This window comes from Myotis davidii, unplaced genomic scaffold (genome assembly GCF_000327345.1).
Source record: "Myotis davidii unplaced genomic scaffold, ASM32734v1 scaffold453, whole genome shotgun sequence".
In the NCBI taxonomy this organism is placed as follows: Eukaryota; Metazoa; Chordata; class Mammalia; order Chiroptera; family Vespertilionidae; genus Myotis; species Myotis davidii.
Window position 1 is genome coordinate 1,299,064 of NW_006285234.1, and position 5,341 is coordinate 1,304,404.

Here is a 5,341-nt window from a genome sequence, read left to right on the forward strand (position 1 = left end):
GAGGACAGCACCTTCCGGCAGTCCCTGAGAGCGGCTCCTGATCCGGAAACCACCTGTGGGGGAGGGGCGGCGATGAGGTCCCGGGGTGGGAAGGCGGCACGAGGAAGACTCCAGAGGACTCCCGACGCCTACCTGGCTCTCGGGGTCACTGGTCAAACTCCCCTCCCGCCTCAGCTTTGCCCCCACAGCACCCTCTGGCGGGCGCTCTGTCCGTTCTTTTAGATAAGGTTCTGCATCCGAGGACCCCTAAGATCAGGAAGCTTAACGTTTGGGGGTTGGGGGGTGGAGGGGGGGCGGGTAGCTGTTTGGAGATAGCGCACTGGGGCACTGTCCCTATTTTGCTGACAGTAGATCAGAACTTACTTTGGGCTTAAGCAAAGGGGGAGATACCTTAGCTAAAATGTGATCCTGAATTGTGTGATAAAAGGTGAAAAGATATTAGACGTGGAAACGGAATAATGCAGCTAGAACTAGTGGTTTTAGGAACTCCCTCGTCCAAGGAGTCTCTTGTGTTGTGACCTGTTCTCTTGGCACGCACCACAGGGCCTGGGACACAGTGGGTATTTAAACGGTATTTATTGACCAAGTCTGCATTTTGCAATATGCCCCTGTCACATCTTCTCATTCATTCATTCACTATTTTTTCAAGTACCCAGTGCTTTCAATTAGCACCACCTGGTTCTAACTGACTTCCAAATCAAGGAGCCAAAACAGTGTGGACAACAAAGGGACGCTGTGATACAGTGGTTCTCAACCTTGGCTGCACATTAGAATCACCTGGGAATCTTTTTCAAAGCCTCTCGGAGGATGAGGCCCAGAAATCAGGGTTTTAAAAAGATTCCCAGGTGATTTTAATGTGCAGCCAAGGCTGAGAACCACTGCTGTGGTAAATCTAACCAGAGTCGCCTCACAGGGTGCTCTGACCATAAATTAGAATGGTCAGATCATGATGGGTAGTCATGATGGGTAATCACGTCCCAGGTATATAACTTCTTTCCCTTAAGCAAGTACTGTCCATTGTTTCTGTGCCTTAGGTTAACATGCCTTTGAAATGCCTCTTTTTCAAACCCCTTGAAGGAAGGTATAACCACCCTCAAGGGAGCACGTAATCTTAACTATTCTGTACATTGCTTTCTCCCACCTTCATGTCATCTTCCTTATGTTTCCCCCTTAATCCCAAATGTGTAAAAGAAACTGCAAAACTTTCACTCTTCGGCGCATTTGAGATCTTGCTTCCTGGTAATTGTCATCAGTCTGGTTAAAACAACCTCTTATACAAATTCTCTACAGGTTTGGATGTTTATTGGGTGTAGAGAAATATTAAAACAAAACAAATATTAAAAGAAAACAAACAAAAAAGAAGCACGGGTCTGTCATAGGTATTGATTGTCCCGGTGTGACCAGCTTGAAAAGAAACAGGAGGGAGACTGTTTTCAAGCATGGAGTGCTGGGGAGTGAGCAAAAAGCCCTGCAGAAGGAGGTCAACAGTTCTGTAGGAGAGCCCTGGCTGGTGTTGCTCAGTTGGTTGGAGTGTCATCCAGTGCACCGAAGGGTCTCAGGTTCGATTCCCAGTCAAGGCACATACCCAAGTTTGGGGTTCTTTGATCCCCGGCCTGGACATATACCAGAGGCAACCAATCTCTCTCTCTGTCCCTCTCTCTCTCTCATCAATTAAAAAAAACAAATTATCCTCAGGTGAGGATTTAAAAAACACAACAGAGTTCTGTAGGAGAAATGAACATAAAAAAAAAAAATAACACAAAAAAACCCACACACACGAAATGTTCTAATACCCAAGAAATTATCTTTAAGTGCCTAAATGATAAATTTGTGCATACCTAAGATCCTAATGAGTGATCTGAAGAAAAATGAAAAAGCTTAGATTTAACCCAATTTCCTCCCTGAAGAAAGATTATGGTAGCAGAAAAGGGGTGGTTCAGTACTCTGCAGAAAAAAGAATACCAGATCCCCTGACAGCTCTCTATTCGGGAGATAAAAGCTTCCTTGTTTGTCTTCAAATCATTCATTAGGATCTTAGGTGTGCACAAATTTCTCAATTAAGCACTTAAAGATAATTTCTTGGGTATGGCAACATGTTGTTTTTTCTACATTCCTACAATCAATAAGGGTTACAGGTTCAATTCCCGGCGAAGGGCACTTACCCGGTTTGTAGGTTCAATCCTGACCCTGGTCGGGGTGCTTGTGGGAGGCAACCAATCAATGTCTCTCTCTCTTTCTCTATCTCTCTCTCTCTCTTCTCTCCCCCTCACTCCCTCCCACTCTCTCTAAAAAATCAAGGGAGCCCTAGCTGGTTTGGCTCAGTGGACAGAGAATCGGCCTGCAGACTGAAGGATCCCGGTTCGATTCTGGTCAAGGGCAGCCAAACAATGGTTCTCTCATCATTGATGTTTCTATCTCTCTCTCCCTTCCTCTCTGATATATTTTTTAAAAAAATCAATGGGAAAAATATCTCCCAGTAAAGGATTAACACACACACACACACACACACACACACAAACACACAAATACTGTAACCATCTAACTAGCTTCTGATTTACCTATTCATTCAACACTTTTTAGTGTATAGGACAAAATATGAATATCTAATAAGTGCCAGGCACTGCACTAAGTTCTGGGATACAGTGGTGATCCAGACAGATGGAGGAGTCCTTGTTCTCATAGAGCGTCAGAAGAACCTCTTCACACCCACTAGGATGGTTAAATTGAAGAGGACAATCAAAATAAAGAAAAAAAATAAAGAGAACAATAACAAGTACTGGTGAGATGTACAGAACTCAGAACCCTCATACCTTGCTGTTGGAATGCAAAAATGGTACACCTGCTGGGGAAAACTGCCTGGCAGTTCATCAAAAAAGATTAAACATAAAGTTATCCTATGACCCAGCAACACCATTCCTAGGTATAGTTCCCAACAAAATGAAAACATACGTCCACAGAAAAACTTGTACATGAGTGTTCATAGCAGCGTTATTCAAAATAACTAAAAAGTGAAAACCAACCCCAATGATCATCAGCTGATGAATAAATAGACATGGTATATCTAGAGAATGGACTATAGATAAAAAGGAAAAAAAAAGGCATAAAGAGAAATAAAAGGCTGATACAAGCTATAACATGGATGAACCTTGAAAACATTGTACTAAGTCAGAGAAGCCAATCATAAAAGACCTCATATTGTATGATTTATGAAATGTCCAGAGAAAGAAAATCCATTGAGATAGAAAGGTTAATGGTTGTCAGGGCCTGGGGGGAGGGGAAAATGGAGAATGACTGCTAATGGTTTTCTTTTTAGAGTCCTGAAAAGGTTCTGAAGTTAAACAATAGTGGTGGTTGCCAAACCTTGTGAATATACTAAAATCCACTGAATTATACACTTGAAAGGGTGAATTTTATGGTATGTGAATTACAGTGCCATACGCACAGACACGTATCCATACATGGAGCATTGAAGCAGGCAGGGACAATACAGTGTGGTAGATCAGCCTACAAGAGAGCCTAGCATGTAGTTGGCACTCAGGAAGCATTTGTCAAACGAATGAATGAATGACTAAATACTATTAGAGTGAAAGTACTATGTGAGTGAAAGAGCATGGTGCTGATGGAAGAAGACAGGCACAAACACAGTGATTCTAAGCCAAAACCTTGTTAAAAAGCATCATTTAACCAAGTGAATGTGAACATCTGATTGGCTTTATTAAGTGATTCATGAATTGAGCAGCATCCCACCTAGCAACTAAAAGAGCTCTCGCATGTGTTGTACAAAATGGAAGGGTGTTTTTTTTATAGGCAGAAAGAGGGTGGGACTAAGAAGTTAAAAATGAGGGTGGGAATTAAGAAATTCAAAGAATGGGCTATTTTAGGCAAAGACACCTTCCCTTAGGAAAAGGCAGATTACCTCACTAGTACTGGTCAGGAAATTCCAGACTGACTAATTAAGATTATGCTCTGGGAGAGGTTGAAACTGCAGTTGGAATCGGGTGTTAAATCTAGGTTTGGTATTCTGGGCTTGTTTAACTTCCTAAAAGGTGAGTTGATTAGCCAGAGAATGAGGTGGAAGGGGAGAACTGTGTTTCAGGAAGAGAAGACTGCTCCAAGTCAAGGAAAAAGCATGTTTGAAGGCTTAGAGCACCTGGCATCTTCAAGGAACTGAAGGATGCAGTAGAGCTGCAATGAAAGGAGATGAGAGCCAAAGATGAAGCTAGTCCTCAGGGCAGACAACAGAGTCCTGGACCATATCCTGAGGGGAAGGGGAACTATGACAGATTTATCATCTTTTTTTAAAAAATATATTTTATTGAGTTTTTACAGAGAAGAAAGGAGAGAGATAGAGAGTTAGAAACATCGATGAGAGAGAAACATCGACCAGCTGCCTCCTGCACACTCCCCACTGGGGATGTGCCCGCAACCAAGGTACATGCCCTTAACCGGAATCGAACCTGGGACCTTTCAGTCGGCAGGCCGACGCTCTATCTATTGAGCCAAACCGGTTTCGGCAGATTTATCATCTATAGTTAAAAATAACAATGACCAGCCCTGGCTGTTGTGGCTCAGTTGGTTGGGCATTGTCCTGTGCACTGAAGGGATCCTTACAGGAGGCAGCCTATCAATCTCTATCTCTTTCTCTCTCTCTCTTCCTCCCTCCCTCTCCCTCTCCTTCTCCTACTCTCTCAAAATCAATTTTAAAAAACAGCCCTCGCCGAAACCGGTTTGGCTCAGTGGATAGAGCGTCAGCCTGTGGACTCAAGGGTCCCAGGTTCAATTCCAGTCAAGGGCATATACCTTGGATGCGGGCACATCCCCAGTAGGGAGTGTGCAGGAGGCAGCTGATCGATGTTTCTCTCTCATCGATGTTGCTAACTCTCTATCCCTCTCCTCTCCTCTTGTAAAAAATAAATAAAATAAATAAATAAAAATTTTAAAATAAAAAATAGCCCTAGTTGGTTTGGCTCAGTGGACAAAGCATCAGCCTACAGATTGAAGGGTCCCGGGTTCGACTCTGGTCAAAGGCACATGTCCGGGTTGTGGGCTCGATCCCCAGTAGGGGGCATGCAGGAGGCAGCTGATCAATGATTCTCTCATCATTGATGTTTCTATCTCTTTCTCCCTCTCCCTTCCTCGTGGAAATCAATAAAAAATATTTAAAAATATTAAAAAAATAATAACAATGACCAATGATGAAACTTCCCTCCTCCCCAAATAAAGGTCTATATTTTATTAGCTTACATATTCATAAAGGTACTGGGTGGGAACATGAAACAACATAATGTCCCCTGGGAGTAGGCAGCAGGTATTGGAGAGTTGGGTGACAGTATGGGTGAAA